This window comes from Thermobia domestica, chromosome 7, assembly GCF_964235325.1.
Source record: "Thermobia domestica chromosome 7, izTheDome1.hap1.1, whole genome shotgun sequence".
Lineage (NCBI taxonomy): Eukaryota > Metazoa > Arthropoda > Insecta > Zygentoma > Lepismatidae > Thermobia > Thermobia domestica.
In genome coordinates this window covers 15,791,399-15,805,247 of record NC_137460.1, presented here as the reverse complement: position 1 = coordinate 15,805,247, position 13,849 = coordinate 15,791,399, and the positions used below count along the sequence as shown (strand labels likewise).

At 35.7% G+C, this 13,849-nt stretch overlaps 1 protein-coding gene across 1 annotated transcript in view; it reads left to right on the top strand.

Annotated features, from left to right (window-relative positions):
* The first annotated feature begins 10,699 nt into the window (after positions 1–10,699).
* The window catches only part of LOC145689863 (uncharacterized), a 47,794-nt gene continuing 44,644 nt past the window's right edge, over positions 10,700–13,849 (top strand). Inside the window, exon 1 of the mRNA XM_081764132.1 lies at positions 10,700–10,854. The gene's annotated coding sequence lies outside the window, so the exon portion shown is untranslated. The remainder of the gene's footprint in view (positions 10,855–13,849) is intronic.

The following is a 13,849-nucleotide window of genomic DNA, read 5'->3' as shown; positions in this document are numbered from 1 at the left end:
CTCGTCCACTATTTTGGAGAAAGAGAATATAATGGAAGAATCTAGGAAGGATCCCACGATTTTGAAAGTTAAAGAGTGGATGATGAGATGTTGGCCAAAGAAATTGCCTTCTTGTTTCGATTTCAAGGAATCAAGACATGTTTAAAAAACGTTTTCAGTTAGAATGGCAGGAAGATTGTGTTTTTTGGAGAGGAAGAGTGTTAATACGTAGAAGGTTAAGAGACCAATACATGCACCAAGAGAAAAAATTGCACCAAGATCATATGGGGGAATATGCTACGCTAAAATTAGCATCTGAAGAAGTTTGGTGGCCTGATATGATGAATGATTTACGTTGTTTCTTAAGAAATTGTGAGATTTGTTCGGCAGTGGCTAATAATGTTCCTAAGACTAACTACTCTTCTTGACCTGCATCTAGTAAACCTTTTGCTCGAATGCATATAGATCATTGCCAATTATTGGGTTTTCTATTTCTAGTTTTGTCGACACGTTTTCACATTGGATTAAGGTGTGGAGAGTAGATTCTACAAATACAGAAACTACCTTAGAATGTTTGGAGGAACTGTTTGCATTAGTTGGGTTTCCTGAATCTATAGTAACAGATAACGGACCACCTTTCAATAGTCAGAAATTCCAAGAATATTGTAGAAAGCGAAATATTAAGTTATTAAATACACCACCTTATTCACCGGAGAGCAATGGTAGTGCTGAAAGAGCAGTGCAGACATTTGAAAGGTTACTAAGGAAACGGTATATCAAAATGGATACAAAGTTAGCAAACAAGCTGTGGTTCAGTGGTTAAAGGAAATTAACTATGCTTTGTTACACACTCCTTTGAAAACTATACAATAATCACTTGCTTCGCTGATATTTACTTTTAAACCAACTACTTGGTATAATGTTGGTATAACAGTTCCGAGCCTGGAGTATAAGTAAAGATAAACCCGAACGTACTGCTATGGAAGATAAAATTATTTGGGTAAGAAACTACAAGACAAACTTACCTAAATTTATTACAGAAAATTTCATTAGATACACTGGTTCTAATACAATGGACGTTCTTGTTAATGGTTCAGTTCGGAGATGTCATATTCATCAAGTTAGGATGACGGACCCATTTTTCAACCAAATGAGAGAGTGACAAAAGTAAACTTTACAACGCCATTTTTCAGAAGGAGTTACAGTAAGGATAGACTAGGTCCTTCTGGCGTAGTTAGAAGAATTGATAATGCTTTTCTTCAAAAGAACTTGTCAGAGGAAAGGACATTAGAAGATAAAGATGAAACAAGTAGAAGACCACAACGATTACGTAGACCTCCGGACAGATGGGGTATGAATAAACATTTTTTTTGAGGAAAGAAGGATGTTAGGGGCACATAAATCAAAGGGCAGAATATGTTATGAAATTATACACATACCGTTGAAACAAAAAGAAGAAAAAGAGAAGAATTAAAAACAGAAGATTCTAGATTGAATATAAACAACATGAATATAAGTTACTCCTGAAATGTTTTGTAACGATAATATTTCAGGTATTATAGATTTAAAGGTAATACTTAATAAAAAGTAGGCACTGTGTTTAAACGATATTTTATGTTTTATTATAAGCATTTAAAAAGGATAACAACTATGTGCTTATAGTCAAGGAGTCAATATTTCTGACCCGGGAGAAGTTAAGGTAACTGGAAGAGGGTCTCCTAGACGCAGGGTGCTAGTACCATGTAAATTATATGGTGCCGATAGAAGACTGTGCAATGACAGTGGAGAGATCTGTAATGCTTTGCGTCAAGACAACGCCAAACTTGCGATAATCTGCATAACAGTTATAATAAAATTCAGGACGCCTAAAATGGAAACAATTATTCATCAATAACATGCTCTATTTAAACTACAATCCCCATATAAATTTCTAGTTGTCAATAGAAGATTCTCTGAAAAGATAGTGCGTACATTCAGTAATGGTTCGCGGGAGGTAACGCTAATTGACGATAATCTACATAATAGTTATAATAACTTTTACATCATCTAAAAAAACATGTTTTCATCAATATCATGCTCTGTTCATCAATTAACTTCAATTTCTCCGTATAAATTTTTCGGTGATAGAATTAGTATCAAGTTGGCCCGATCACTTTTGGACGGAGAAAAATAAATAAGGAATAATGCTATTCGTTTGTGCTACGTTAGTCTTGGTTAGTGCCGAAATTTCAGCGTTTGTGCAATCAAAAAAAAGTTATGAAAATGTAAATTTCGGGGCCAACTTGACGTCAAGTTGGCACCGCTTTTTCCCTAATTGAGATAGAATGAATTCTCTAACGCCAAACGTTTATGCTATATTAGTGCTGGTTAGAGATAAATTTGAGCGTTAGTGTTCATCAAATAACGCCGTTAAAACGAAATTAATTAGCGTCAAGTTGGCCTTGCTTTTTTCCCTACTTGAAGTAGAATTTTTATAATGCCAAACGTTTTTCCTACGTTAGTACTTGGTCGTGCCACCATTTGTCCGATAGTTTTGTTGAAATTTAGGTCTGTGAACTAGGCCCGCACTTGAGGCATTAACGATAAAAATAATATCAATCTTTGGTACATCTTAGTGCACTAACACCTAACGTTAGTGCTTCATTAGCGTACATGCTCCAAGGATAAAAACCTTTAGGGCTGCAACTTCATGCTGGCCCCGACTTGAAGCAGTAAGGGAATAATTAGTGTCATTCGTTAGTCCATCGTCAGTGCTTGTAGAAAATACTAATCGTTTCGTTAGTCTTTCAATATTAGTGTAATTATGGCAAATTACATTTCAGGAAACTTCCCTAAATAAATACATGGGTAATTTTTCATTGCGTCAAATTCCCGGTAAATTCAAAAGCACTTATGACGTCTTCTAGTGCAATCGTTAGTGCATAATTAGTGCTTCTTAGTGCACCAACCACTAACTTTAGTTCTTGATTAGTGTAGGTGTTACAAGTAAACACATTAGGAGGGCTACCTTGAACTTGGCCCGCATTTTTAGCACTAACGAAGAAATTAGTGGCATTAGTTAGTGCTTCATGGAAACACATGGTTTGTTTCGTTAGTGCTCACTATTAGTGAGGTTATAGCTAACTACATGTTACGAAACTTCCATAAAAATACATGGGTAATTTCTGATTGCGTCAAACTCCCGGCAAATTATAGAGCACTAATGCTCTGTTCTAGTGCGATCATTAGTACAACATTGGTGCATGAACACTTAACGTTAGTGGTTCATTAGTGTAGGTGCTACAAGTAAAACATTTGGAGGGCAGCGTAAACTTAGCCCCCCTTTAAGCACTAACGAATGAATTATTATCATTCGTTAGTGCGTCGTTAGTACTTCTAGAAATTTCTGATAGTTTCGTTAATACTGCATTATTAGTGTAGTTATGGGTAATTTCTGATTGCGATTATATCCCGCCAAATTGAAGAGTGATAATGATCTCTTTTTGTGTAATCGTAAGTGCTTCTTTATACAGCAATCTCTAACGTTAGTGCTCATTAGTGTAGGTGCTACAAGTAAGAACCCTTTGGGAATCAAGTTCACGCAGCCCCCACTTCAAACACTGTAACCATATGGCACAGCTAATCGAATATTAATGAAGAAAATTTTAATTTTTAAATAAACCTCGTATAAAAGCACTCGTAGAAATTTTTCTCTCAGCAAACAGACGAATATGCATATATGTGTGTGTGCGTCGCGTCTGGTGATCCTCTCGTCTCTCCAAATAAGGTGCTAACATTCAGCACAGAGAGCAAACTTTGTCTCCAAAAATTCCTGCCTATGGGTTGTCACAGCAATTTGAACTTTGACATCACCAGGCTGCATTATGAGCCTGTCCACTGCGTAGAAACGCGAGGATACGAGAAGAAAAATTAAATCAGTCTGACGTTTGTTTCTGGTACGACCACGGGCAGACGAATAACACTGCGCGAACAATGGTACATTCATAATAGTTAACTATAGTGTTGAGCGCATCAAAAATGTAAATGGTGCAACGGTGAACCAATGCAAATTATATGGTGCGTTAATAATTATAAAAATGTGGCCTCAAGAAGAAAATTTGAAATCTTAAAACATTTGCACGTGATTGTTAATTTTAAAATCATCTTGACGAGGAGGAGCAGCAGAGCAGTGAAAAGCGTCCAGTTCATCCGAAAGAAGACAAAATGGAAGGAAAGGAAACTCACCCCGCAACCTCAGTGACATCCCCTTGTAACCAGCAAAATAGTTTTCCTCCAGCATCAAAGTGAGTGAAAAGTAACGGTGCAACATTGTGGAAACTAACGATGTAGTGAAATATAACCGGTAACCCGCGCCTTCCGCGAACGTAATAATAATAATTGGTCAAGCATTAAATTTTACTATCATATTCAGTTATTCAAATCAAAGTGCAAAAAGGTAAAGCAATATGTGTTTGTGCAGTTTTAGTGTTGTTTATTAAAGTGAAAAGTGAAATCTTGCATATCCTTTACCAAAATAATTATCATGGTATAAATTTATATTTTCTAGTTTTAAGAAATAATCTAATTTATTTTTCTTTCCAGTATAAATAACCAGTGCCTATGCAATATAATAATTTTCACATTATTAAATTGCATCGGGATTGAGAATACAATTAGAATCAGCTTTTATGTCGATTTCCCAGAATGTTCTGACCCAAACTCTGAACCCTGTTGTACAGTGGCTATATGGTCGGCTTCGGCAAAAGATCCAAATTGTTATTAAAGTCTAAAGGAGACGCTCAAGACATAGAGGATCGAATCCCGGACTGTTGTAAATGCCCAACCCCTCCTAGGGAACTGCAGGACACGAACCACATACACTCATAACACTAACGAAAAATACTGTCGTTTTTTGTGCGTCGTTAGTGCTTATTAATGCACCAATCACTAACGTAAGTGCTTATTAGTGTAGGCTCTAGAGCCAAAACAATAGTAGGGATTAGTGGGGCCAAAACAATTTGCCCCCATTTCTAGCACTAAGAAGTAAGTAGTGTCATTCGTTAATGGATTGTTACTGCTTTTTAATGCACAAACTCCTAACGTTAGTACTTCATTAGTGTAGGCTCTAAAGCCAAAACATGATAGTGTGTAATTACACTCTGGTCGCCACTTCAAACACTAACGAAACAATTAATGCCATTCGTTATTGCATCATTGGTGCTTCTAGAAAACACTATAAGTTTCGCTAGTACCTCACTATTAGTGTAGATATGACCAATTACATGTCACTCGTAAGAAATACGTTGGGAATTTTTAATTGGCTCAAATTTTGGCCAAATTCAAAAGCACTAATGGTCTCTTTTAGTGCAATTGTTATTGCTTCGTAAGTGCTTCATAGAGCACCAACATCCAACATTAGTGTTTCAATAGGTTGGACGCTAGAAGCAAAAATCGTTAGCCGTTAAGAAAACACTAAACCTAGTGAAACAGCTAATTTTATGTCACGAAGCTCCCATAAGAAATACATGGGCACTTCTTCATTGTCTGAAACTACCGTGAAATTCAAAAGCACTAAAAATCTCTTGTAGCAAAATCGTTAGTGCTTCGTTAGTGCTTCTTGGAGCATTAACTCCCAATATTAATGGTTCAATAGTTTGAATGCTAGAACGAAAAAACTTTGGGAGGCCTAAATTCATGTTAGTCTCCCGAGAACGCACTAACAATGAAACCCAGTGCATCGGTCGTGCTTCTTGAAAACACTAATAGTTTCGTTAGTGCTTCAGCAGTTGTGTAGATATGGCAAATTATATCATAAAACTCTCATAAGAAATACATCGGAATTTTTCATTGAGTCAAATTACCATCAAATTCAAAAGTAATAATGATCTCTTCTCTTCTCGTGCAATCGTTAGTGTTTGCTAATGCACCAATTCCGAACACTAGTGGTTCTTGTCGTGGATACTTTTGTGAGGAGGGGCTAGCGTGTAGTTAGCTTCCCCTTAGTTTCATCTTTTAGCGTCCATACAATTGGAACACTAATATTCGGAGTTCTGCAATAAGACTCCCTAACGTAATAGCTACCATTACACTATATATGTTCATTAGTGCTTTTAAATTTTGCGGGAATTTTACAAAATGGAAAAGGCCACGTGTCTAAATTTAGCCTCGCACGCATCTGAATTACTACCAAAACATTTCACATGATTAGTGCAAGAGCGCCAATCCTGCGGGGGCCCGGGACCTTCCAAAGTTCATGTGGGCCTTCCTGTTGTATTTGTGAATATACAATATTTGGAATAATTTGAATACAATTTGCCTTAAAATCATCATATATATACCTTCTGCATCTGAATGGGCCCCTCAAATTTATAGAAAAATCGGCTCCCTTGTCTTAGTGCCTCGTTCACTAAACACTAATATTAGTTCTATCATAGTTTAGGACTTATAAGTGAAAAACTCACTCGGGGCTGATTTAAATTTATCGAATTTTGCAATAATTGTCCCGTATAGGAGAAGTGGTGCTGTGCTATCGTGGTTACTGCTAAACAACTCGGGCGGGGCTAGCTTTAAATCTTCCCGTTTTTATACAATTTTACCTAATTGTCAGACAGAAATGAGACAAAACCAGATGTTAGTGCTCCATAAACTAAGCACTAACGTTAGTGCTATGACAATTTAGGAGTTATTAAAGAATAACTCCCGCAAGGCAAAATTTAAATTTATCGAATTTTACGATAATTGTAAATCAAAAGGTAGGGTATTCGCTAAAGATTGTTAGTGCTCTGAAACATAGTAAGTACCTGCGATAATATCGTAGTTTAGGAGTTATGAGTGAATAACTAGGACGAAACTCAATTAAAACTCATTGAATTTTACATTAATTGTGTAAAAGTTGAAAACCTGAATTTTTACCTGCCGAGTTATTTATTAATAACTCCTAAACTGTGATGGCATTGATGTTAGTGATTAGTGTTTTATGGAGCACCAACAGTGCACTAAGCTTTGGTGGTTGCCCACCTTTGTGGGACAATTAGAGTAAAATTTGATAAATTTAAATTCAATCCTGTCTAAATTATTCATGAAAATACAACGACTTTGCTTAGTGTTTTATAGAGCTCTAGCAATGCAGTAAACTCTGGTACTTGTCCCAGTTTTGTAGGACAATTAGTGTAAAATTGTGTAAGTGAAAACTCTAAGGTGAATCTAAATTAGTGTGAAATCAATAGCCCCGCTTGAGTTATTCATTAACAGCCCCTAAAATGAAATAGTACTAATGTTAGTACCTAGTATTTTTTGACTGCTAAGGATGCACTAATCTTCAGTGTTTGTCCTACGTTTGTGAGGCAATTGGAGTAAAATTCGATAATTTTAAATATTGGTTCTGTCCCAGTTATTCATTAATAACTCCTAAACTATGATAGCATTAGCGTTAGTGCTTTCAGTTTCATGTAGCACTAACGATGCACTTAGTTTTAGCGTTTGTTGATTCTTTATGAGATAATAGTGTAAAATTCAGTAAGTTTCAATTCCGTACCGTCCGTGTAATTCAATAATAACTCCTAAATTATGACACTAACGTTAGTGCTTGCTGTTTAATGGAGGTCCAACAATACACTGACTGCTGGTGTTTATCTTATTTCTGTTTGACAATTAGTATAAAATTCTACAAAAAATTGAAAGATCTAAAGTTAGCCCCGCACGAGTTAATCATGAGTAACTCCCAAACTGTGATAGCACTAACTTTAGAACTTAAATAGCAATACCGTTAGAACGTTTTGGAGTAGCAATGATGCACAAAAATTCGACGTTTATTCTACCTTTGCGAGACAATTATTCTAAAATTCGATAATTTTAAATTTAGTCCTGTGTGAGTTATTCACTTATAACTCCTAAATTATGTTAGCACTAATCTTAGCACTGTTTCATAGAGCTCTAATAATGTACTAACCGCTTGTGTTAGTTCCACATTTGTGGCACAATTACTGTAAAATTGTGTGAAAGTTGAAAAATCTAAACTTAGAACTGCCCGAGTTATTCATTAATAACTTCTAAAGTATAATGGTATTAAGGTTAGCGTTTAGTGCACTAATGTGCGCTAAAGAAGCACTAAAATGTTAAAGGTTTTAGTAGCATTTGAGAACCATGCGGGGCAAACTTTAGAGACGTAGCCTTTTTTATTTTGTGAAATTAAGGTCAAATTTAAAAGCACTAATGTCTACGTGTATTGTAATAATTACTACTTCGTTAGTAGGACTTATTGCAGAACTTCCAACATTAGTGCTTCAATAATATGGATGCTATAAAATAAAACTTTGGGGACGCTAACTACACGCTAGCCCTTCCCTACAAAAACATTCACGATGAGAAGCTCTAATGTTCGAAGTTGGTGCACTAGCAACCACTGACGAAGAACTAACGATTGCACTAGAAGAGATGCTTTTGAACTTGGCGAGAATTTGACCAGTAGAAAAATTAGCATTTTTTTCTTTTGGGAGTTTTGTGACATATAAATATCTATATCTACAACAATAACGAAGCACTAACGAAACTATTAGCGTTTTAAGAAGCACTAATGATGAACTAAGAAATGGCACTAATCCTTTCGATAGTGCTTAAAGTGAGGCTCAAAGGGTAATTACTCCCTATTATTGGTTTGGATCTATAGAATACAATAATGAAGCACTAACGTCATTGGTTGGCGCACTAAGAAGCATTAACGACGCACTAATGAAGTCACAGATTTTTCGTTACTGCTTGAAGTGGAGGCAGCGTGAACTAGGCTCCCCAAAGTTTTTTTTTTTTTACTTGTAGCATCTACAGTGAAAAAGGACTAACGTTCTTGGGTGCTTCACTAAGAAGCATTAACAATGCACTAACGATTAAAATAGAAGAGATCGTTAGTGCTTTTGAATTTGGAGGGAATTTGACGCTATGAAAAAATTCCTCATGTATTTCTTATGGGGGTTTTAGAACTTAAAATTCGCTATACCTACACTAATAGTGAAGCATTCACGAAACAATAAGTGTTTTCTAAAAGCACTAACGATGCACTAACAAAAAAACTAATTTCTTCGTCAGTACTTAAAATGACCAAGATCACGCTGACACCAAAGGTTTTTCACTTGTTGCATCGACACTAATAAAGAACAAACGTTAGGGGCTGGTGCACTAAAAACACTAAATATGCACTAACAATTGCACTATAAGAGGTCATTAGTGCTTTTGAATTTGCCGGAAATTTCACACAATGAAAATTTACCCATGTATTTCTTAAGGAATTTCGTGACGTATAATTGGCTATATCTACACTATTAGTGAAGCACTATCGAAGCAGCTAGTATTTAGTAAAAGCACAAAAGATGCACAAAGGAATGGCACGAATTTTTTCATTAGTGTATAGTATGGAGAGATCAGCGTGGACCATTGCTTTGGCTCTAGAACCTGCAATACTGAAACACTAACGTTAGCGGTTAGTGCACTAAGAAGCACCAATGATGCACTAACGAATGGCACTAATTATTTCGTTAGTCCTTAAAGTGGGGGCAGGCGTCAATTTGGAAGCAAGCCTAAGTTTTTTTACTTGCAGCAAGTACACTAATGAACTACTAACGTTAGGGGTTGCTGCACTAAGAAGCACTAAAGATGCAATAATGATTGGCATTAATTTTATCGTTAATGCGTTAAGTGGAGTCGCCAAGTTTACGAACGTGTAATTTCTTTCAACACCTCTAGCGGACAAATAAAGGCAAGCAGGCAGACCCATTTACAAGTTCCATTCGCCGACACTGTTCAGTAGCAATCGCACCTCCTACAAGACCAAACCTATGGTTGGAATTACAGGACGTGATCGGTTCAGCGCGAAAATTTCCTCAATTCATCAGAAAAGCCTTCTAGAGGAGCAATCTCAACTATCGGGAGTGAATGGTCCTTGCCACTTTCGGCTACGTGAACGGTGTACACCCGGACCTGCTAATAGATGTACTCCGGCAACTGGAACCCTTAAGAAAGAACCCAGGGGCCGAGAGGAAAATACGAGCCCAATTACCCTATTCGGACGATCCAATCGACGGACAAAGCAGAAGAAGCAAATATTTTTCATTCGACCTCACAATTGGATGTGTCACGGGTCAAAACGGAGTACCGAATAAAAGACCAGAAAAAAGTAATTTAACAAGTAAGTACACAGAAGTATTGTTTCTCTTCTTCTTATATTCTTAACTAATCCCAAGTATTACAATTCGCATGCAAATTACCTGAATCAAACGCAACTAAACAATCAAACGTAAAATTTGCTTTCTATCCAATAAATCACTGCGGAATGACGCCCAAATTTTACTTTCTCGGCACAAAAACCGCTAAGCAATAACGCTTGACCTGGTACTAATCCACTCACCTCAAACATTTGAAAATCACTAGTCGTGAATACAAACAAACCGACGAAAACAAACACCACAGCTGAATACTGGTACGTTATTCTTTTCTCTTCAATGACTCATTAAGTAATTAAAAGTTGGTATATTACATACTTTTTAGAAAGCTATATAGTAAATGAATAATTCCCAAAAGTATGAGGTTTTTCGTTTTTCCGTAAACGGAAAGTACTTGTGCCTAACTATTTCATTATTATCTAAATAATAATTCGTGCGTGTGACGTACACATAAGCCATTATTGCAACTGTAGCACACATGAATCGATAGCTGGTGCACTGGCGTATCAGACCGAGAATGGTATCATGAGAAGACAAGATAGCGAGGGGCAGGAGTGTTGAGTGTAAAGTTTATAAAAACAACTACCAGTCATAGGAACCATTATCACCCGAAGACTTTGGTTTTAATATCAAGAATCCTCCTTGTAAAATATGCATAAAACAGTTTTACATTTATTACCTATAAAATGTACGTCTGAGGTACTTATTTCGGTGTAGTTTTATAATACGGATCCACAGATTGTAAAATGTACGAGAAAAATTGGGAAGTCTTTAATTTGCTCATTTTTTGTCCAGAACAGAACGAAACGAAACCCTGCGGGGGTTCTAACCCCAGAGGTGTTGCCAGCAGTTTTAAGTAGGAGGGGCCCGTCGTTTTCTAGGAGGAGGGCAGCTACAATGTACAAAGCCAAAGGAATTGTGTTGCAGTTAGTGCTCTTGAAGCCTGGTAAAAACGGAAAATTTTAGTTTCCTTTCGGAAAACTAAAAAGCTGGTTTTTAGCTTACTATTATTATTATTATTATTATTATTATTATTATTATTATTATTATTATTATTATTATTATTATTATTATTCCATTTTTCTCCATAACTTATATTCCAAGTAGTTTTTATTATGTTTAACCAATGACTACTGTCACCGCCAAACGTTATACCTTTCTGCATAGCTATTTTAGTTTAAGCCCTTGTATCTTCATAAGACTGATTTTCTTTGAATTTCACTTAATTTCTTTAAAATTTCCTGACAAAAATATTTATTTATTTTAGTTTAAGCCCTTGTATCTTCATAAGACTGATTTTCTTTGAATTTCACTTAATTTCTTTAAAATTTCCTGACAAAAATATTTATTTATTATTCGTCACTAAAACAAAACCATACTTTTATTAAAAGCTATATCTCATGTACTGTTTTAGGGGCACTCCACATATTTCGTAACGCTATTTTTGACAAATTTTTACCCCCTTCTCCTCTTTGTCAAACTTCGTAACGCAAGGCCGAACCTGTTCAACTTTGTTGCATTACACTTTTTAATTTTAGTTTTTTCACCAATTTGGATTATTTTGGGGGTTATTACAATAGAAAAAAACTGTTTCTGATGGTAGAACTTTTTATTACAAAATGCTTGTATTATTGTGAATATATTTGTAGCGTTTTTCGCCAACAAATAAAAGTATTAAAAAATAGTAGACCTGTAATTATATTTTAACCCCATAAGGTTGTTTAATTAACCAATCCTAATTATTCAAAGCTACTGTAGTTTCCCTAAGGGAATCGCACCCATCATTTTAGGTCACTGGCGATTGGCAAGGAGAAAGTACTGCGGAAGATGCAGTTAAAACAGGATCTAAAGAAATAACATCGGTCTTTTCTTCCGAGATCCAGGATGCTTCGTGCATTTGAAGTTCGCCAGTGTCAACGACGCAAAGTTCTCTTCCTCGTGGACCACCGATTAATAGTGGGTGCACACGTGAAAAAGCTCCTTGGCTACACCCCTCTCTAACCTGTTCCTACTACTGCCACTACTTATATTATGTATCCGTAAAGTAAAACTTCCTGTTTTCAGGGAAAAGAAGTATGCCAACGTGAGTTTATATAAATTGCAGTAACCTTCTCCGTATAGATGCAATAACCGGGATCTACCAGGAATAATTTTTAAATAAATACTTGGTAACAACTTGCGTGATAATACTGGGTTCAATATTAACAATAGCATTACTTCTGTATTCCTGAACCACACGAAAATAATAACAAAAAAAGAGTGAATATTATTTACTTTATCCCTCAAAATACTAGATTGTGACCCTCGTTCACTAGGTAGTGATTATTGTTTGAAATACAGTTGAAAGTGTAGTATATAAAGTAGTGCATTAAACGAACCAACTTGCGCTAGGTGGCCACAAAAAGAAAACGTTATCCAACCAAGTTAGAGCAGGAGCACACAGGGCGCCGAAGATAGTGAAGGGTACTTCCGTAGGGAGCAGACGCATCAGCGATAGTGGGTATACGCGTAGATAACGTGAATGAAAAAAATTGTCATAAATGCGTAGCTTATAAAAGTTCTTGGTACGTGTCCCGTGGAACCCTGTGCGAGCTTACTCCTGTGTTTGTGTCCTGTTGTGGGCATGTGGTTGATAACGGTTTATAGTCATTATTGTTAGGCTTTTACGGTCAGAGTGATACGGGTCGCTGGACGTAATTAAACTATAGTCACTAATATTGCTAAGAAAACCTCATTGTTCAAGTTCAGTCTAGTACCCAAAAAGTTAATATCTTGTGCCTGTGCAACGCTAAACACAGCAATGCAATAATTATCAGTTAACTAGGTATTTCACTTTGCAATTGTTACCTAAGGGAGCTCTAAAGGAGATTATATTATTAGTAAAAATTTATTTAATATATAGAAGCTTATATTATGGGTGAAACTACAAAAGTTATACAGAAATACAATGACACTAACACAAGAAAATACTTTATTTATTTCACATTTTTATTATATATATATGTATAACTGTAATTATTTTACTTTTTTATTTATTAGCCCCTTTTTCTGATTAGTTCGCGTCGCGGATGCACGATTTATTTTCTGACACTATTAATATGAACCACAAATATTAATCCAGTTATAGCCTCCTTCAAATGTCAGATGTAAGTACAATAAGAAACATGCGTTTTTGTTACAGACATTAACAACTAAGCAACTTTGTCACATATTTACACATTGATGATCTTTTTACAATTAAATTATTTTCTATCTATGCAGCAACTGTTATAGTATCTCATAAAATGCATAAAATAATTTTAGAAAAACTAAATAATTACCTTTTAAAAACTGCAAACTATTTTTGTAGCATATTTTGAAATGTATTTATTTTGAACACTAAAAAAAACTATTTGCATTAAGATTTATCCTTGAATCGTAAATATTGCATAGTCGTTCTCATATACACGCAATCTGGTTGATTATGTCATATGAAATATCCATCACCAACACGGGCGCATTTCATAACAAATTTCTCCATTTGTTTTCCTTCGAAAATTGTAAGCAAAATTTACGAATTATCTTCCACACTGTGTGTAAATAACAACTATGTTAATTTGCAACAATTTTCTACATTTGACACGCAAATATTTGAAGTTTTCTTTGGTAGGCCTGTGGTGAAGGTTTAGCTTGCTGAGAGATTG